The 22,234-nt window shown below is 39.9% G+C and overlaps 1 long non-coding RNA gene across 4 annotated transcripts in view; it reads right to left on the bottom strand.

Annotated features, from left to right (window-relative positions):
- Positions 1–22,234, bottom strand: part of LOC144580318 (uncharacterized) — a 169,953-nt gene that overhangs the window by 73,052 nt on the left and 74,667 nt on the right. For all 4 annotated transcript variants that reach the window (XR_013529610.1, XR_013529609.1, XR_013529611.1 and 1 more), the window contains exon 3: positions 11,016–11,135. This is a non-coding gene — a long non-coding RNA (uncharacterized LOC144580318). The remainder of the gene's footprint in view (positions 1–11,015; positions 11,136–22,234) is intronic.

Below are 22,234 nucleotides of genomic sequence, written 5' to 3'. Positions count from 1 at the left end.
TATATGGTCACTGGCAAGTTGTGCAACCAGCCAATGCCTCTACTTTTCCTTTCTCTAAAATGGAGGTAATACTGGCCTCTTTCCTACCTACACCATAGGATTTTGTGACACTCAAATGAGATGAAATTATTTGAATGTGTAGCACAACTGTAGAGCATTTTACAAAGGCATGACTCATATCCTGAAGCTGCCTGGGGATTTATTTTGTGACATTGAGAGTATCCTTTGACATTTGTGGTCTTTGTTTTGCCCACCTATCAAGGCAGAAATTTGCTTTGAGATCTTGAGTAAAAGATATTGTCGTACTACAAATTACCATGATCTAATTAGGCCTCCCTCCATAAATCTGTCATTTGAAAGCCATTCGGGCCTGCTCAGCCCAGCCTTTGATTTAAACTGCTCCAGGAGTCTAGCTGAAGATATGTCCAGGACAGAATCCAACACAATATTCTGTTCTCCTCCCACTGCTCCCTTGAGGATGGGCTGTTCACCAATTTTGGCCACAATAACAGTTATGTAGAAGAGAGATTCATTATAGTTTGGGCATAGATCTTAACCAGTGCCCATGCAACCTCGTGACAACGTTATTTAGCATTCAGATTGGATGTGAGCTCTTATTGGGAAAAGTACATTGCTAAAGATTAGCATTACTGGGCCCTTGAAGTAAAGAGAGTGAGAGAAAAGATGCATATTTTCTCCATTTAATTAACAGGTGTATCCAGCATCCCCTAAGTATGATGAATACTTTGCAATGATATATAAGACAAAAATAGGGCTTTTAAAAAAATGCCAGTGCTCGCCAAATCAAATAACAACCATTCCTGGTTATTCTGCTTGAAGAACATAAAAAGAGGCTTGGAAAATCTAAAGTAGTGGGCAATTTAAAACTCATTTATATGGGGCTTTAGAATATATGGTTATACCCATCTTTGATGATGCATGTTTCTGAGGTTCTGGGAATCTGTACTTAATAGTGTAGCAGGACCACCAAGTCTTCCCTCGGGGAAAATGTGGGAGACAGGAAAACCTCCCTACCTTTCCTCTACTCATCCCCTTCTCCACTACTGCCCTTTCCGCTGTCCCACTTTTCCCCACCATCCTAAAGCACACACCTGACACTCTCACCTGAATATCTTTTTGCCTTCGTTTCAGGTTGTTTGAGTATCAAAGAAATGCTCTGTGTGCAAAGCAAACAGAAAGAGGTAGAATATCAACAAAGCATTATTAAATAGCTAATGGACTTATATTCTCTGGAGGAACAGATTCTGGACTGGGAGAACCTGACTCCGCACACACAAAACTTACCAAAGTGTACCTCCCATAACTTTCTTTTACAAGTCAGAGCAGGGTAAGATATAGAATAATCATGTGACAGATGATGATAGTGTATGATTGACGATGGGATGAGGCAGGAGTTATGAAAATCCCGGGAAACAATCAGGTAATTTTGTCAGAGATTGAGGAAGGAATCGGCATTTTCTGCAGCTGTGAAGGGGGAACAGGAAAAGGGATGATGTCAGAGCCCCTGGAAATCCCTAGGGGCCTCAGTGGGGTTTGCCCCCAACCCTGGGTGGAGGCTTTGCTAGGCAGTGTTTGGTTCTAATCAGCTAACATCAACGTGAAGATTCCAGTATTTGTCTAGCACTGAGGGATGAGGCGATTAGGAAGGAGGAGGGCAGAGAGAAATGAAAATAGAAGGATCAGAGGAAAGAATGAGGAAAGAAGGGGGAGAGGAATTAACCAATAAAGGGCCATTTCAGCTTCCCCTTTCACGCGGGTTCAGATTAATGGGGGAGGCGCGCGCCCACACACATCAAGGAGAGCACAGAACCAAGCTTTTCAAGCAAAGCCTCACAGGAAGGAAAGTCTGAGGAAACCTGAGCAGGGGCTTGAAACCGTACTAAGGAAAGGGGTCAAATTAATGTTTTCAAAATAAAAAAAGGCTGAGAAGAGAACAGTGAACGGGTTGGCCCAGGAGGTCAAACGGCACATTCAAGTGTTTTATTGTTGCTATCAAAAAGATGCTGGGAAAGGAAGAGGAAGAAGGAAAAACGCTTTCAAGTTTTAAGTTCCTTTTTTCTTTCCTCAAAAAGAGGCATTTGAGAGACCGAGCTGAGGATTATTTTCGTCTATTTTGGGAGACGATGCTGGTGTCATTGGACTCCAACCAGCCAGGGAGTGAAGAGGCAGGCAGCCGAGTGTGAGCCTGAATTTCTGAGGCTGAAGGTGGTGGCGAAGTGAGCGTGGGAGCCGGGCGCAACTAGGGCAGGCATGTGTGCAGAGGGGAGCAGCGGCCTGACACCCCCAGGCGAACTGACCAAGATGCAGGCAGAGCTGTTGGGTTTTGGCTGTTTCCTCCAGCTCTCTCCAATCTCAAGAGGGGAAAAAAAAAAACCCTTTCTGAAGAACACTCCGGACTCAATGCCAACCTGAGACAGCTGCTGATGTGGAACAACAACATCAAGGACTTACTGTCCCTTCCTGCCCCTCCTCCTCCACCACCACCACAGAAAGAACTGTGAAAAGACCAAGAGTTGGTGGGCGGCCAACAAGAACTAAAGAACTTGCAGCTGGTAAAACCACCTGTGCCTTGTCAAATTCCAGCCAAAACAATCCCTTCCCCAGAGTCTCCTGTGAAGGAGAAAGGGGAAAAATCTGATAATAAGATGGGAATCAGGGGAGTGGAAAGTGAGTGTGGCAGCTTCCGGCCATGCACCGAGCCAGTTGGGAAAGAGAATATTGGGAAACTAAGCCAGTATGGAGCAATATGGAGGTCAAAAACCCAGCCCTGTGTTCATGAGACAGAAAGGGAGCAGCAACTGTATGCAGCCAAACCAGGCAGTCAACTGCAGAATTCAGCTTTCCTGATGGGCAGTGCTTTGCAGCACCCAGGGCTGATGTCTGGATCACGGTAGCATAAGCTCAAATGCTCGGTGCCCATGGGAACATTCCAGAAAGAACCCCCTTGCCCTTCCAACTGTAAAACGCAAAGCCGTCTAGTGGTTAAACAGTCCCTGGTTGCATTTCTTCTCTGTAATGTGTGGTCTACCTGGGCAATGCCTGTTCAGAAGGCTAAGGTCCCATTGCCAGACTTCATAAAGTACACATGAACAACCATGGTCAAGAAGACATTAAAAGATCACACAGAAACAGCACATCTTTGAATGCAACGCATCCTAAGATTCAGTCTCTAACGTGATTTCCTCCTCTTTGAACCTGATCTCATTTCTTTCCTCTCACCAGAGATGAAGCTACCATAAGTTTAGTTATTATTCTTCTAGCTGCAGTGTTTAAAAGTAATCACCCATTCCTCTGAAGTGCTAATAAATGCTGGTCCTAAAATTAGAAAGTTCTCCTTGTCCTTTGAAGATTGGCTGAATCTCTAATATTATAATTGGCCAGGTAATGTTGGCATGAACCAGAGTTGAATTTTTGCTGTCATTCCCAGCTGAATTCCACAATCACAGTTGATTGCCATTAAAGATTAGTAGATCATTCCCTGTGTTGAAACTTCATTTTCAAAGTATTTTATTTATTTAACTGATGACTGTCACCCCCTGCCTGGCTTTTTCTTTAAAGCATCCAAGAAAGTGCTGTGATCAGAGGATGGTGAGAATAGATGAACCTCATGGTCAGTATCCACTATAAATGGCAAAAGCAATAACCTGTCATTTACCATGGGAAAGAATGGTGCAATTGGTGATCATAGAAAAAGAGGATTTTTTCCCCCCAGGATCAAAATCTTCAGTTTCAATTACAAAAGCGAATTTTATTATAACAGATTATAATAATACATGTTTACTAGAAGTACCCCTCCTCAACAATACTTTTATGGTATTCCTGCCCAAACTTACATCCAACGATGAGGAAACACCAAACAAACCTAAACTGAGGGATATTCTAGAAAATAACTGGCTGGTACTCTTCAAAACATGCCAAGATCAAGAAAGATACAGAAAGGCTGAGGAACAGTTCCAGATTAAATGAGTTTAAAGAGCCATGACAACTAAATAAAACCCCATTCTTTCAACCCTATTTCTTTTGTATCCTCACCAGAGATGAAGCTACCATAAGTTTAGTTACTATTCTTCTAGCTGTATGATCCTGGATCATATCCTGAACCAAGGGAGGAAAAAACGATATAAAGGAATTCCTGGGAAATTTGATGAGATTTGAATATAAATTCTGTGATAGCATAATATTAATGTTTAATTTTCTGATTTTGGTATTTTATTGTGGTTATGTAAGAGAATGTCTTTGTTCTTAGAAAATAAACAACAGAGATACTAAGAGTTAAAGAAATATAAAATCACCAACTTATCCTCAAATGGTTCAGAAAGAAAGAATAATATGCATGCATCTGTGAAAATAAATATGTATGTGTGAAAACATATATGTATGTTCACAGATGCATGCGTATTATGACAAAGAAATGGGGCAAAACGGAAACAGTTAATCTGGGAACACTGGTATATAGGAAGTCCTTGTATTATTTTGACAACTTTTTTTTTTTTTTTTGAGACGGAGTTTCGCTCTTGTTACCCAGGCTGGAGTGCAATGGCGTGATCTTGGCTCACTGCAACCTCCGCCTCCTGGGTTCAGGCAATTCTCCTGCCTCAGCCTCCTGAGTAGCTGGGATTACAGGCAAGCGCCACCATGCCCAGCTAATTTTTTGTATTTTTAGTAGAGACGGGGTTTCACCATGTTGATCAGGATGGTCTCGATCTCTTGACCTCGTGATCCATCCGCCTCGGCCTCCCAAAGTGCTGGGATTACAGGCGTGAGCCACCGCGCCTGGCCCATTCTGACAACTTTTTAAGTTTGAAATAATATTTAAGAAAAAACCCCCTTCAATTCTCTGTCTTAGAGATAACTATTTACATATTTGCAGTTCAATGCATAACCTTTGTGGTAGGTGCTTCTAAACCAGTTCCAAATGCCTCCAACCTTCTGGTATTCATGCCATTGAGTGATGCCCTCCCCCTGTGTGTGGGATGAAGCTGGTGACTTGTTTCGAACAAATAGAATATAGCAGGTGCTTGAATAATGCCCTTTCCTTCAACATCATTGTATTATGATGTTGATGGGGAAAAAAATCAATTCCTGACCATCGCCACTGTCTGTGTGGAGTTTGCTGTGCCTGTTAGGTGAATGTGTGTGTACATGGTCTCAGTGTGAGTGACTGTGAGTGACTGTGCCCTGAGATGGCATGGTGGCCTATCCAGGGCTGGATCCCCCCTTAATCCCTGAGCTGCCTGGAGAGTCTCTGGCCACCCCTATCCTGAAGTGGAATAAGCGGGTTGGAAAGTAAATGAATGAATACAAATTATTGTAAAATACAAATTCACAGTCTCAGATAATCATACAAATGCAGGACCATAAATGATGTGGCATGAAAGTGCTCTGGAAGCCTTCCCTATTTGTAATTTTGTAATTGCTGAGGTTTCTCAACTTTTTATCTTAGGTTCAGGAATACATGTTCATATCGTTTGGCTGTGTCCCGACCCAACTCTCATTTGGAATTGTAACTCCCACAATTCCCCCCTGTCGAGGGAGGAACCCAGTGGGAGGTGATTGAATTACAGGGGCGGGTCTTTCCTGTGCTGTTCTCATGATAGTGAATGAGTCTCCCAAGATCTGATGGTTTTAAAACTGGGAGTTTCCCTGGACAAGCTCTCTTCTCTTGTTTGCCGCCATGAGAGTCATGCCTTTCACCTTCCACCATGACCATGAGGCCTCCCCAGCCATGTGGAACTGTAAGTTCAGTAAGTCTCCTTCTTTTGTAAATTGCACAGTCTCTGATATGTCTTTATCAGCAGCATGAAAACAGACTAATACACATGTGTAGGTTTGCTATATAGGTACATTTGTGTCACAAGGATCTGATGTACAGATCATGTCATCACATAGTACTAAGTACATTTCATCACACAGTACTAAGTACAGATCATTTCATCACACAGTACTAAGCACAGTATGCAACAATTATTTTTTTCTGCACCTTTCCTTCCTCCTACCCTCCACCCTCTGATAGGCCCCAGTGTCTGTTGTTCCCCTCTTTGTGTCCATGTGTTCTCATAATTTAGCTCCCACTTACAAGTGAAAACATGTGATATTTGTTTTTCTGTTCCTGCATTAATCTGATAAGGATAATGGCCTCTAGACCCATTTGTGTTTCTGTAAAGTACATGATCTCCTTCTTCTTTATGGCGGTGTAGTATTCCATGGTGTATATGTACCACACTTTTTTTATCCATGCTTCCATTGATAGGCATTTCACTTGATTCCATCTCTTTGCCACTGTGTATAGTCTGCAATGGACATACATGTGTGTGTATCTTTATGATAGAATGATTCACATTCCTTTGGGTATGTATCCAGTAATGGGATTGCTAGGTCAAATGGTGGTTGTTTTTAGCTCTTTGAAGAATCACTACAGTGCTTTCCACAACTAATTTACACTCCCACTAACAATACAGAAACATTCCTTTTTCTCTGCAACCTCACCAGCATCTGTTATTTTTTGACTTTTTAGTAATAGCCATTCTAACTGGTGTGAGATGGTATCTCATTGCAGTTTTGATTTGCAATTCTCTAATAATCAGTGATATTGAACTCTTAAAAATATGCTTTTTGGCTGCAGGTATGTCTTCTTTTGAAAAGTGTCTGTTCATGTCCTTTGCCTATTTTTAAGCAATTGCAACAAAAGGAAAAATCGGCAAATGGAATATAATTAAATTAAAGAGCTTCTGCACAGCAAAAGAAACTATTGCCACAGTAAACAGAAAACCTATAGAATGGGAGAAAATACCAGCAAACATGCATCTGACAAAAGTCTAATATCTAGCATCTATAAGGAACTTAAATTCATAAGAATAATTGCTGGGCTTTGAACTGAGTGGTGATAGGACCTTACAATTTTACTTGGCAAACACTTATTCCTTGATGTAACTCACCAGGATGACTACCATCACTCAGTCTCACCAAAACTTGGATAAATCATTATTTTACTTTTTTTGAGACGGAGTGTCAGTCTGTCACGCAGGCTGAGTACAGTGGTGGGATCTTGGCTCACTGCCACCTCCACCTCCCAGGTTTAAGGGATTCTCCTGCCTCAGCCTCCCGAGTATCTGGGATGACAGGCACATGCCACCACATCTGGCTAATTTTTTATATTTTTAGTAGAGACGTGATTTCACCATATTGGCCAGGCTGGTCTCGAATTCCTTACCTCGTGATCTGCCCGCCTCGGCCTCCCACAGTGCTGGGACTACAGGTGTGAACCACTGCGCCTAGCCCTTATTTTACTTTTTAACAATTTTTCTTAAATAAATGCATAGCCCACATTTATTTCAATGTTTAGAAGTGGAAGGGTTTTGGTCATTATTTAGAAGCTTGGTGACGTTTTTGTAAACAGAAGTATGCCTTAGGAACTTAACACTTGTTTATATCAACTAGCCTGTGGTAAAATTGGTCTCATTATACATCGTTTTGCCTAAAGTTGTGGTTTCTAAGAACCTATTGACGACCTTAAGTGAGGAATTAGTGTACCGCAAAAGTGATGAATTCACCTCCAAGATTAGGTTATGAAAGACTGTGATTTCCATCTGCTTACCCTCTCTCTGGGCTCTTCTCACCTGTTCACTCAGAGGGAAGCTGGCGGCTGTGTTGCTGACTGCCTTATAGAGAAGCCAAGGAAGTGAGGGCAGCCTCCAGTGAATAGCCTTTGAGAAACATGGGACCTCAGTACAGCAGCAAAGGAACTAAATCCTGCCAAAAACCAAGTGAATGAGCTAGGAAACTGATCCTTAAGATGCTGAAGCCCCAGCCAACACCTTGACAGCAGCTTTGTGACAGACCCTGAGCCAGATGATCTGGTTAAACTGTACCAGGAATCCTAACCCATAGAAACTGTGAGATCATAACTATTTGTTGTTTTAAGATGCCACATTTAAGAATTATTATTATTATTAGTATTGAGATATGGTCTCGCTCTGTCTCCCAAGCCAGCATGTGGTGGCATGCTCATGGCTGACTGCAGCCTTGAATTTCTGGGCTCAAAGGATCCTCCTACCTCAGCCTCCCTAGTAGCTGGAGCCATAGGTATGTGCCACCACACCCAGCTAACTTTTTATTTTTTTGTACAGATGGAGTCTCATCATGTTGCCCAGGCTGAAACAGTTTTAAATAGTAAGAGATAACTAATACATTGTCCAACTTTCCTTACCAGTTTTTTATTTTTTTCTTTTCTGGGGGGGAAGGTATTAACATTAACAGTATCATGGACAGCCTTCCATGTCATTATATTTAGAGCTATCTTATTATTTTCAAGAGGTGAGTTGCTAAATATTGTTCAGACTATGAACTGCAAAAAAGCACCTGGAAAAGGAAGGTAACAAGGATTAAAGTCCAGCCCATGCTCCACTCACCAAATACTGCATCCTAGCATGTGTCTGGTTCATCCAGAGGAGAGCACCTTTTTAAAATTTACACAAAGATGGCCTCTGGGCTAATGGCAGCCCTGTTAACAGTCACATAATATTTCATGATATGAATATCCTAAATTTAGTTAACCAATCATCTTGTTAGCCATTGAGATTGCTTCCTGTGTGGTTATTGCAAACAATCCTGTAATTAGCAACCTCCTTTTACAAAGATATTTGTATTCCTATACAAACATTCCTGTGGTAAAGATTCCAAAATAGGACTCCTGGACCATAAATTATGTCCACCTTTAATACTGACAGATCCTGACAAATTAACCTTACTACAAGTTTTACCCATTTATACTCCTAGCACATATAAAGAAGTTGCTTTTTTTCTTATCCACTCACCAATGCTGGATGAGACCAATCTTTTAAATATTTGCCAATCTGCCACATGAAAAATTTTATCTCATGATTTTATAGATCATTCATAGCCAATTAAATATTTCTAACTTTCTTTTCTCTGAATCAGGACAATTTCATTGTTATCTGAGTCAGTCTTTTTCCTCAAATATGCAGGCAATGTCGAATAAATCTGTTAGATCAGAGAATCAAATCCTATCCAACCAATGTCCATTCACTTCATCCTATCTCTTATGTGAAATGTGAGTAGGAGAGAGAAACACAACACTTAGTGAGTTTAGTTAAGGGTAAGGTTTCAGCAAAGGTCTTCTAGCACTTGACTTTCTGATCATAAGTCTCAGTAAAAATCTTGTTGACTCTTCACCGTACTTGCTTGTTTAGCCACCACAACCCCCTTTGCAAATAAGATCACTTTCATTCAACTATTCTGATGTAGGTGGTGTGAAGAGAACCAGATGCTAGCGAGAATACCAAGGCATTGGAAGTCTTGCTCTTTTACTCAGTGTAAGTGTTAATCCATGTCCACGGCAAGCAGACACCAAGATGAGATTACAGATGCAAGAATTTTAGTAGGGAAAAAGCCTGTGGTAGAAAATGGAGGTGGAACCAGTGAAAGCTGGAAGAGTTTCCGGACAGTGATGCAAGGTTAGCCCAAGGGAAGGGAGAGACAGTAGTTTGGGTGGAAACATCCTAGGCTGCCATGAAGTCTAAAACTTTTTCAGGAAGACTCAGAGAGTCCTCAAAGCAAAGTCACCCATCAGAGGAGTCTGGTGTCTCCCAAGGTCCAGCCTATCTTAGTATCCCTGCCACACTCAGTCATTGGCTGGGAGAAGCCATTGGGAAGAGTGACCTTGGTGTGATAAATTTCAGAGAACAGCAGCCAGGGTCCTTGATCCCTGTCTAGGGATGGAGGCCTACAAGGCTCATTGTCAAGGCTGCCATCACATATTATCAATAAACTAATCTGCAGACAACCTCAGTAGAATCATAACAATAGGAAATAGAGCACTTGTTTCATTTCTAGTTTGTTGTTTTCATAATGCAACTGCTTGCCTTACTCCCAAATAATAAAAGAAAGCATTTCTATTCAGTTGATGTGATGCTTAATACTGTCAACTTGATTGGATTGAAGAATGTAAGGTATTGTTCCTCGGTGTGTCTGTGAGGGTGTTGCCAAAAGAGATTAACATTTGAGTCAGTGGGCTGGGAAAGGCAGACCCATCCTTAATCCGGATGGGCACAATCTGATCAGCTGTCAGTGCAGTCAGAATAAAAAGCCTGCAGAAGAACATGAAAAACTAGACTGGCCTAGCCTCACAGCCTACATCTTCCTCCTGTGCTGGGTGCCTCCTGCCCTTGAACATCAGATTCCAAGTTCTTCAGCTTTGGGACTCAGACTGGCTTCCCTGCACTTCAACTTCCAGGCAGCCTATTGTGATCACGTGAGTTAATACTTTTTAATAAATATGTGTGTGTGTGTGTGTGTGTGTGTGTGTGTGTGTGTGTGTGTAACCTAATAATTCTGTCCCTCTAGAGACTGATGATTGCATAACTTTCCTGAGTCCCATGGAATAGAAGATGAAGATTTGTAAAACAGAAATAGTTAGAATTCCATGTGTTAGAAACAAATAAATGAACAGGAATTTGGGAATGGAGAACAGCAAAGAAGAAAGAAAATTGGAGAGAAAGAAGTGTAGCACAATATGGCAGCAAGCGAGAAATCCTCAGAGGCAGGTGGCCAGGGAGAAATTCCCCGTGGAAGGCCAGATGAAGGATATTGAAAAATAAGAATGTCTAGCTATCAGAATAAGGGCTGTTTTTCTGCAAAGCACCAGCAACCAGATATATAAATTTTCCAATTTTGAATTTCCTACTAGATTTTTAAGTGCTAGATTTTAGGGGGGGGCAGGGAGTTAAATACTAGTGCCTCTCTAAATGTATGTCTTAGATATTATATTTGAATTCTTTCTCTTAGTCTTCAAGATTTTTTATATGTTGAATTCTGAGGAACAATACAAATCTTTTGGCTAAATTCAAATTTGTTTTTATCAAATATTCTTTTAGAGGCTCAGAAGCTAAAAACTTAGAAAGGTCTCAGGGCATGCAAATACTGTCATAATTACTCAATCTGTTTATGTGTTTGTGCTGGTCAAATCTTAGCCTTACCTTTTAGATTGTAAACCCTTTAGGAACATCTTGAAGCATATAAATATTTTTTGTAGCACTTGTATTTCTCATGGCAGAATCATTATTTGATTGTGATCACGATGTTTGAATCCTATAGGCCTGCATACAAATGTAAAATATTTAATACACACATTAATACAAATCCAGGCTTCTACTGATCTATTTCCTCCACCACTACTTTGCTGCATTTAATACTGTTGATCAATCATGTATCAAAGGTCCCTTCTTCCTGGACTTCTGTTATATTAACTTATTGGCTGTCCTCCTAGCTCCCTGCCTCTTCTTGTTCCATATCTTTGGCTTTCTATCATCCCTAAATTGTTGATATCACCCATCAATCTTGCTGAAAGCTTTCATTTCATGGTTCCATTATCACCTCTAACCTAATGCTTCCATTTACATCCCCAAGTCTTATGAGCTTTGGTCCTGTATTTCCAACTTCCTCTAGGATCGCTGCTCTGAAATATTCTGCCATCATTTGCCAGATCTGTTTGGTCCAAAGCTTTCTCTTGCTATCACTTATCACTTTCCCATTCATGAACAGCATTTCTTCCATTTGCTCAAAGGAAACTTTAACGATATCTTTGAATTCTTCTTGTTTATTCCTCTCCCCACATCTGACTGCTTTACTAAATTGTATTTCTCTTTTATTTGTGAAACAATATATCAGCTGCCTGTCTGACTCCAGGTTCTTCAGCTTACTGTGGTTGTCCAGTCCCCTAGGATTTAAATAAAAATAGGTTCAAATCCCCTTTTACCACTTAAGAGGAAACTTGGGGTCTCTTTCAATGTTCCCAGAGTTTTCCAGGGACCTCATATTTCACTAGGCATTCTGGCACTTATTTGCTTCTTCTGGTGAATTTTTAGTCTCCTTTCTAGTTCACCTCATGTGGCTATTCACATTTTATACCCTGTGTGGACCCCCAAATGAAAAATGTTCCTTTTTCCTTATTTTACCCCAAAAACTTTCACCTGACAAAGTTCTGTAAAGCAAACTTTACTGAAGATTTCAACAGTAATGACAAGAAGCTTGTGTGATTGTCTGCAGAGCAGAGAGCAAAACTAAATATTCAAACTTCTCCATTTTTAAGAGTTACATAGTTATTCATGTCACCGTGGAATATTCACTACTCTTTCTTCTGCTAGGGCTCTAGTCCCCATGTTTCTGAGTTCTCTCTCTAATCACCTATCTTCTCAAGTTAGTTCCTACTCATTTTTCATACAGGTAAAGTAGAGACAACTATTGAGGACTCTCAAAACTGTGTGGCTATCACTTTCTCTCACAACACTGAAAGCTTCTTACAAGGTGAGCAGCACTTTTGAGTCCTTCTTGTAATATCTATCATGCCTGGTCCAATGACCACCATATAGTAGGCTCTCAGTAAATAGTTAATGAATTCAGTATGGGTTGAGTAATTTCCTTTGGAAATGGGAATTGGTTTTTTCACTTTGTAATTTGCCTTTCAATGCAAGCAACTAAACTGAAAACTCATACCTACAGGTAAGTCAAACTTGGGAGGGTTAAAGTGACACAAAATAAACTGTTGGACTGATTTTTGACATTGGATATGATTAGGCTTTGTGTCCCCACCCAAATCTCATCTTGAATAGTAATCCCCAGATGTTGAGGGAGAGACCTGGTGGAAGGAGACTGGATCATGGGGGCAGTTTCCCCATGCTGTTCTCATGAGATCTGATGGTTTTATAAAGGGCAATTTCCCTGCAATCACTCACACCCTCCCTCCAGATGCCTTATGAAAAACATGTCTGCTTCGCCTTCCACCATGATTGTAAGTTTTCTGAGGCCTCCCCAGCCATGTGAAACTGTGAGTCAATTAAACCTCTTTCCTTCATAAACCATCCAGTCTTCAGTATTTCTTTATAGCAGTGTGAAAATGAACGAATACAGCATTCAAATGCTCAATTCCTTGGAAACTACTTAATAGAAATTTGTATTTATTAGTTCAATAAATATGCAATAGACATCATCTGTGTATACCCGTGTATATGCCAGGAGCTTTGTGGACTCCAAAGCTAATTACACATGGTCCTGATTCAGGATACCTGCAATCTATAGTGGTGACAAAGATTCATATAGTTATTATATGAAGTTAATGTACAATGTACAGAGGGTTGTATTCTCTCAGTTGGTATAGGAATGGTCTGATTAAAACCATCAGATGGCACAAGTTGTTGAGTCATGGAGGTAGTAGTGGTGACCAACCCTTCAACTAGACTCTTGTGTTGTCCTTGACATGATTTAGCTTTATTTATATATTTTATCTTGGAAGTTTATAATTTTAAATATCTGTAGAAAGCAAATAGAATTTTAAGCTAGATTTCACATTTTCATGCTCTTCGAAAAGCTACCATTCTTTTTCCATTACTACAACTGATACTCTACTTTCACCTACTAAAGGGATTAGAGATGGATCTGAAATTCAGTCAGATACATCATGGCCCCTCACAGGCTACTAGCTTCATGACTACAACCAATCAGACCTGACCACCTCCAAGTGAGAAAGAGCCATTTAGTCGAGCACCAGCCACTGAAACCCCATCTATAATGCCCCTGCCTAATGACAGTGTACCTATGATTAGATACCGCTGACAGAAAAAAAAAAAAAAAAGACCTAACTTCTTCTTAAAGCAACCCATTCTAATGTCGCACATATCCCTTAGAAATGTCTTCCCTTGGCCAGGCGTGATGACTCCTGCTTGTAATCCCAGCACTTTAGGAGGCCAGCGTGGACAGATCATGAGGTCAGGAGTATGGAACCAGCCTGGCCAACACAGTGAAACTCTGTCTCTACTAAAAATACAAAAATCAGCTGTGCATGGTGGCAGGTACCTGTAATCCCAGCTACTCAGAAGGCTGAGGAAGCTGAATCACTTGAACCTGGGAGGCAGAGGTTGCAGTGAGCCAAGACTGCACCACTGCACTCTCCAGCCTGGGTGACAGAGCTAGACACTGTCTCAAAAAAGAAAGAATGAAACGTCTTCCCTTGTAGTGTTTGAATATCTGTCTCTCAGCATCTTTACATCTACTAGTTCTGGTTCTTGTTCTACTCTTTGCGGTCATCAGAAGAAATCTAAACATTCTTCCATATGACAAATCTGTATCTGAAAATAACTACTACATTGACTTCTTCTCTTCTCCAGACTGAAAATCTTCTGTGCCTTCAATAATGCTTCACTGGAGCTGGTTTTGTGTTTTTTGTTTTAACCCTCCCACCTTCTTTGGAACACAACATTTTTCATTATTTTTTAAAGCATAGCATCCAGACAACAAATCCCAAGTGTATACTAACTACAGTAGAATGAAACAAGACAACCACCTCCATAATTTTCAACATGAGCTACTATTAATACTTCTTAAGAGCACATTTTTCTGTGGCCACTCACAATACTTTTTTAAAATATGAGCTTTTTAAAAGTTTTATTTTAGGTTCAGGGATACATATGAAGGTTTGTTACATAGGTAAACTCGTGTCATGGGGGTTTATTGTACAGATTATTTCATCACCCAGGTATTGGGCCCAGTATACAATAGTTTTTTTTTTTGCTCCTCTCTCTCCTCACACCTTCTACCCTCAAGCAGATCCCACTATATATTGTTTCTTTGTGTTCATAAGTTCTCATCATTTAACTCCCACTTATAAGTGAGAACATGCAGTATTTGGTTTTCTGTTCCTGCATTGGTTTGCTTAGGATAAGGGCCTCCAGCTCCATTCATGTTCCCACAAAAGACATGATCTCATTCCTTTTTATGGCTGCATAGTATTCCATGTTGTATGTGTACCACATTTTCTTTATCCAATCTGTCATTTATGGACATTTAGGTTGATTCCATGTCTTTGCTATTGTGAATAGTACTGCAATTAACACATATGTGCATGTGTCTTTATGACAGAATGATTTGTATTCCTTCTGTTATATACCCAGTAATGGGATTGCTGGGTCAAATGGTAGTTCTGCTTTTAATTATTTGGGGAACTGCCATACTGCTTTCCATAATAATAGGACTAATTTATACTCCCACCAACAGTGTATAAGCATTCTCTTTTCTCTACAACCATGCCAGCATCTATTTTTTTTTACATTTTAATAATAGTCATTCTGACTGGTGTGAGGTGGCATCTCACTGTGGTTTTGATTTGCATTTCTCTAATGATCAGTGATATTAAACTTACTTTCATATGCTTGTTGGCTACATGTATGTTTTCTTCAGAGAACAGTCTGTTCATGTCCTTTGCCCACTTTTAATGGAGTTGTTTCTTTTTCTCTTGTAAATTTAGTTCCTTATGGATGCTAGATATTAGACCTTTGTCAGATACAAAGTTTGCAAATATTTTCTCCTATTCTGTAGGTTGTCTGTTTAATCTGTTGCAATTTTCTTTTGCTGTGTAGAGGCTAAGTTTAATTAGATCCCTCTTGTCAATTTTTGCTTTTATTGTGATTGCTTTTGGTATCTTTGTTATGAAATGTTTGCCCGTTCCTATGCCCAGGATGATATTGCCTAGGTTGTCTTCCAGGGTTTTTATAGCTTTGGGTTTGACATTTAAGTCTTTAATCCATACTGAGTTGCTTTTTGTCTATGGTGTAAGGAAGGGGTCCAGCTTCAATCTTCTGCATATGACTAGCCAGTTAACCCAGCACCACCCCATTGCTTATTTTTTCAGCTTTGTCAAAGTTCAGATAGTCATAGATATGTGACTTTATTTCTGGGATCCCTATTCTGTTCCATTGGTCTATGTGCCTGTTTTTGCACCAGTACCATGCTGTTTTGGGTACTGTAGGATAGCAGCCCTGTAGTATAGTTTGAAGGCAGTTAACATGATGCCTCCAGCTTTGCTCTTTTTGCTTAGAATTGCCTTCACTATTCAGGTTCTTTTTGGTTCCATATGAATTTTAAAGTAGCTTTTTCTAGTTCTGTGAAGGTGGTTGATAGTTTGACAGGAATAGCACTGAATCTATTAATTGCTTTGAGAAGTATGGTCATTGTTATGATATTGATTCTCACTATACATGAACATGGGATGTTTCTCCATTTGTTTTGTATCATCTCTGATTTCTCTGAGCAGTGTTTTGTAGTTCTTGTTATAGAGATCTTTTATCTCCCTAATTATCTGTATTCCTAGGTATTTTAATCTTTTTGTGGCAACTGTGAATAGGATTGCCTTTCTGATTTGGCTCTTGCCTTTGCTGTTGTTGGTGTATAGGAATGCTAGTGATGTTTGTACATTGATTATGTATCCTGAAACTTGGCTAAAGTTGTTTATCACTGGAAGGAACTTTTGGGCTGAGAATATAGGGTTTTCTAGATATAGAATCAGGTCATCTGCAAACACAAAGATAGTTTGACATCCTCTCTTCCTACTTGGATGCTCTTTATTTCTTTCTCTTGCCTGACTCCTCTGGCTAGGACTTCCAATACTATGTTGAATAGAAGTGGTGAGAGAGGGTGTCTTTGTCTTGTGCTGGTTTTCAGGGGAATGTTTCCAGCTTTTACCTATTCAGTACAGTGTTGGCTGTGGGTTTATCACAGTGGGCTCTTACTATTTTGAGGTTACATATTGAATTTTATGTTAGCTAAAATTTCTAACTCCTTTTCACATATGCTATGGCTAAGCCATATATACTTCCCATATAGTAAGGGCTTGACAAATGCTAGCTATCATTATCAGCAGGTACTGTTTTTGTGAAAATAAACTTGATAAGTATGCTCTCCACAAGTTTGTCTAAACAATTAACTGAAACTTTAAAAAATCAGTCCAAGTATGGTTGAAGATAGAGTACACAGCATCCTTCTAACAACGCTCTCTCCTAACATCAATCTTGTACTTAAACTGCATAGGGCATGGACATCCAACCAGTTACTAATCTACCCTGTTGTCTTTAGGAAACCAAGCTTTCCTTAGTATCACTCAGATCTGGATATGATGAGGTTCCATAGAACACAAATGTCATTCTCTAGGTTTGCCTCCCCCTGCTTCTGCAGATCCTCCCAGTCCAACAGATCCATATACAGCCCCCATTTACACCCTCCACTTCCGCCTAGCACTCTGTGTACAATTCTCCTGGATGTTCCTGATGGTATCTCCTACTTGCTAATGTATAGGTCTTTTTGGTTACTTTGTGCCATCTACCAGACACCATTGCTAATTTCACTGGGTACTATTGCTTTTGGTGACCACAGCTACCAATGCTGCTTGGTATAACACCAGTTGCTACTGACAGGAACCACTGCTGTCTTCCAGTGCTTTCCCATACAGCACTGTTCCTGCTTTTGCCAACTCTGGTCCAACATATAATTGCTTATACTAGAGTCCCCAATTCTCAAAGTGGGCTCTGATTTGTGACAGATTTGGTGAGACTAACTTTCTGATGCTTTTGAGCTACTGGTTATTGGAAGGACCCAGTTCAGTGTTGCTTGGGCCTTTACATCTTAACAAATTTTGCCATATGCTATGGTTTGAATGTGTACACTCCAAAATTCAGGTGTTGAAACTCAACGGCTGATGTGATAGTATTAAGAGGTGAGACCTTTAAGAAGTGAGTAGACAACAAGTGTTCCTCCCTCATGAATGAGATTAAGGCCCTTATAAATGAGGCTTCAAACAGTATTTTGATCTTTTACCCTTCTGTCTTCAACCACATGAGGACACAGCATTCCTCCCCTCTGGAAGATCAGTAGCAAGCACCATCTTAAAAGCAGAGAGCAATCCTCAGCAGATAACCAAATCTGCTGGTGTCTTGGTCTTGGACTTCCCAGCCTCCAAAACTATGACAAATAAATTTTCTTTTCTTTATAAATTACCCAGTCTTAGGTATTTTGTTATAAAACCACAAACAAACTAACACAGTACATTTTTAAACTTTTCTTATTTTTTGGATGGAGGGGTTTACATGTGTAACCTCTTTTTTAGGGCCCAAACATTGGCTCCTGTGGCTAAACCAGGAAGTGGGTCAGATTTGCTCTTCCTCTCCAGCCATGATGCTTTGTTTTCTTGTCAAGTTTTTAACTGGTTTCCTCTTCATTTTAGATAAATTATCTCTCAGAAGCTGCCTCTGTCTATCTCCAGCATTGATCAGGCAGCAAGAGCTTAAACCTCAAACATGTGACCTCTATTACACACACACACACACACACACACGTCACCTATGGACTCCTTTCCACATGTGTGTCCCATGAAAACCTTACCTATATTAACTTGTTTCAATCATCACAATAATCCTTACAAAAAAACAAATATCACAATCTCTATTTTGTAAATTAGGACACTAAGATTCCAAGAGTTTACATGGAAGAAGAGGCAAGATATCCAACTAGATGCAGTCCCACCGAGACTTGACTATCAAGAAGACTAACATACTCCAAGCAGATCTTCAGAAGGAAGGCATTGACAGTGGATGGAGGAAAGACACAGACCCTGGGCTGAAGGGGGAGGAAGCTGGATACTCCGCATGTGGCTGCCAAGCCCCAGGACTCATTCCTGGCCCCCAGCAGCTCCTGGGGAAGGGGTAAGTTCAGTAAGTGAGTAGTGTCTCACTCTCACCACAGGCCTCTGGAGTCCTAACTGCAGGAGACCCCAGAATCCCTATGGACATTTGAATTGACACAAATAGCTGCTTAGAGAGATAGCAAGGACTGAAGCTTGTGTGAAGCCCAGAGGGAATGGCTGCAATGAAACACAACCAGAGATGCCCATCTCCCAAGGAACACCTCAGCCCCTCCAGTGCAGCAGGTACATAACCTTGATGGGCTACAGAACAAAGCTGTGGGCCTACTAACAGCCTCCCAGGGTTAGAACATGCAGCCAAGGAGGGCAGAGTTAAGCTCTGGCCCCCTGAAATCATCCAGGAACAAAGCCAATTGACTAAAATACTTATACAACAGTCAAACCTTTAACTGCATCAAAAATACATAAAATCAAAAATCCCCATCCAAAGGGCATCAGCTTCAAAGATCAAAGGAACATCAACCTACATCTTTCTCTAGATGAGAAAGAACTAGAACAAGAACTGTGGCACCTCAAAAAGTCAGAGTGTCTTCTTACCTCCAACACCTACACCAGCTCCCCAGCAATAATTCTTAGCAGGCTGAAATGGCTGAAATGACAGACAGAGAATTCAGAATCTGGATAGCAATGAAGATCATCAAGATTAGAAGAAAGTCAAAGCCCAGTCCAAGGAATCTAAAGAATCTAATATAAGAGCTGAAAAACAAAATAGCCATTTTAAGAAAGAACCAAACTGATCTGACAGAGCTGAAAAGCTCACTACTATAATTTTATAACACAATTGAAAGTATTAATAGCAGAAAGACCAAGCTCAGAAAAGAATCTCAGAGCTCAAAGACTTTGACCCAAAGATTTGAATCAACACATTCAGACAAAAAGAAAGAAAAAGAATATAAAATAATGACTGAAACTTCAAAGAAATATGGGCTTATATAAAAAGACTAAACCTATGACTCATTAGTATCCCCCAAAAGAGAGAGAGAGAGTAAGCAACTTGGAAAACATTTGAGGATACTGTCCATGAAAATTTCCCCAACCTTGCTAGAGAAATTGATGTTCAAATTCAGGAGACTGAAAGAGCCCCTATGAGATACTATCCAAGACAACTATCATCAAGAAACATAGTCACCAGATTCTCCAACGTCAACATGAAAGAAAAAATATTAAAGGCAGCTAGAGGAAGGGGCAGGTCACCTACAAAAGGAACCCCCATCAGGTTAACAGCAGACTTTTCAGAAGTCCTCCAAGCAAGAAGAGATTCAGGGCCCATATTCAGCATTCTTAAAGAAAACAAATTCTAAACAAGAATTTTATATCCAGCCAAACTAAGCTTCATAAACAAGAAAAAATAAAATAATTTTCAGACAAGCAAATGCTAAGGGAATTCACTGCCACCAGACCTGTCTTATAAGAGATCCTTAAGGGAGTACTAAACATGAAAACGAAGACTGTTATTGCCCACCACAAAAACACATAGACGAGTGACACTATAAAGCAACTACACAATCAAGTCTGCATAATAACCAGCTAACATGATGGCAGGATCAAATCTGCACATATCCATCTTAACCTTGAACATAAACAGACTAAAAGCAGAGTGGCAAGTTGAATAAAGAAGAAAGGCCCACCTATCTGCTATCTTCAAGAGATTCATCTCACATGCAGTGATATCCATGGGCTCAAAGTAAAGACAGAGATAAAAACATACCAGACAAATGGGAAACAAAGAGTAGGGGCTGGCATTCTAATTTAAGACAAAACAGATTTAGCCAAAAATGATCAAAAAAGACAAAGAAGGGCAGTACATAATAATAAAGGTTTCAATTTAACAAGAAGACTTAACTATACTAAATATATATGCAACACCAGAGAACCCATATTTATAAAACAAGTTCTTAGAGACCTATGAAAAGACTTTGATAATCACACAATAATAGTGGGAGACTTCACCACCCCGCTGACAGCATTAGACAGATCGTCAGGGCACAAAACTAGCAAAGATATTCAGAACCTAAACTCAATACTTGACCAAATGGACCTAGCACACATCTACAAAACAATCCACTCAACAACAGGATATACATTCTTATTTGCACATGGCATGTACTCTAAAATTGACCACATGCTCAGCCATAAAACAGTTCTCAACAAATTCAACAAAGCCAAAACCACACTCTCAGACTACAGCACAATAAAAACAGAAATCAATATTGAGATTTCTCAAAACCATACAATTACATGAAAGTTAGCAACCTGTTATTGAATGACTTTTGGGTAAACACTAAAGCTAAGACAGAAATCAAGAAATTATTTGAAATTAATGAAAACAAAGATACAACATACCAGACTTTCTGGGACACATCTAAAGCAGTGTTAAAAGGAAAGTTTATAGTGTCTAACACCCACATCAAAAAATCAGAAATATCTCAAATTTACAACCTAACATCGCAATTAGAGGAACTAGAAAAACAAGAGCAAACCAACTCCAAAGCTAGCAGAAGAAAAGAAATAAGCAAAATCAAAACTGAACTGAATGAAATTGAAATGCAAAAAGAACTATACAAAAGATCAATGAAACCAAAAGTTGGTTTTTGAAAGAATAAATAATATTAATAGACTATTGGTTCAATTAATAAAGAAAAAAGAAGATCCAAATAAACACAATCAGAAATCACTAAGGGGTCATTACCACTGATTCCAAAAAAATACAAAAAACCCTCAGAGACTATTATGAACACCTCTCTGTACAGAAACTACAAAGCCTGGAAGTAATGGATGAGTTCTCGTAAACACACAGTCTCCTAAGATTGAACCAGGAAGAAATTGAAACCCTGAACAGACCAGTAATGAGTTCTGAGATTGAGTTAGCAATAAAAAGCCTACCCACCAGAAAAAACCCTGTACCTGACGGATTCACAGCCAATTTCTACCAGATGTATAAAGAAGGTCTGGTACTAATCCTACTGAAACTATTCCAAAAAACTGAGGAGGAAAGATTCCTCCATAACTCACTCTATGAGGCAAGCATCATTCTGACACCAAAACCTCACAGAGACACAGTAAAATTAATTAAATTAAATTCAGGCCATAAAAATCTTCAACAAAACACCAGCAAGTCAAATCCAGCAGTACACCAAAAAGCTAATTCACCATGATCAAGTAGGCTTTATTCCCAGGATGCAAGGTTGGTTCAATGTACACAAATCAAAAAATGTGATTCATCACATAATCAGAACTAAAAATGAAAAACACATGATCATCTCAATAGATGCAGAAAAGGCTTGTGATTAAATTCAACATCCCTTCATGTTAAAAACACACAATAGACTAGGCATTGAAAAAGCATACCTCAAAATAATAAGAGCCATCTATGACAAACCCACAGTCAACATTATACTGAATAGGCAAAAGCTGGAAGCATTCCCCTTGAGAACCAGCACAAGACAAAGATGCCCAGTCTCACCACTCCTATTCAATAGTGTACGACAAAGTACTGGAAGTCCTCGCCAGAGGAATTAGGCAAGAGAAAGAAATAAAAGGCATCCAAATACGAAGAGAGGAAGTCAAGCTATCTCTCTTCACAAATGATAAGGTTTTATACCTGGAAAACCCCATAGTCTCTGCCCAAAAGTTCCTACTTCTGATAAACAACCTCAGCAAAGTTTCAGGATTCAA

Source organism: Callithrix jacchus, chromosome 19 (genome assembly GCF_049354715.1).
Source record: "Callithrix jacchus isolate 240 chromosome 19, calJac240_pri, whole genome shotgun sequence".
Lineage (NCBI taxonomy): Eukaryota > Metazoa > Chordata > Mammalia > Primates > Cebidae > Callithrix > Callithrix jacchus.
Note: the sequence above shows the minus strand (reverse complement) of the source record. Positions and strands in the feature narration are given on the sequence as shown.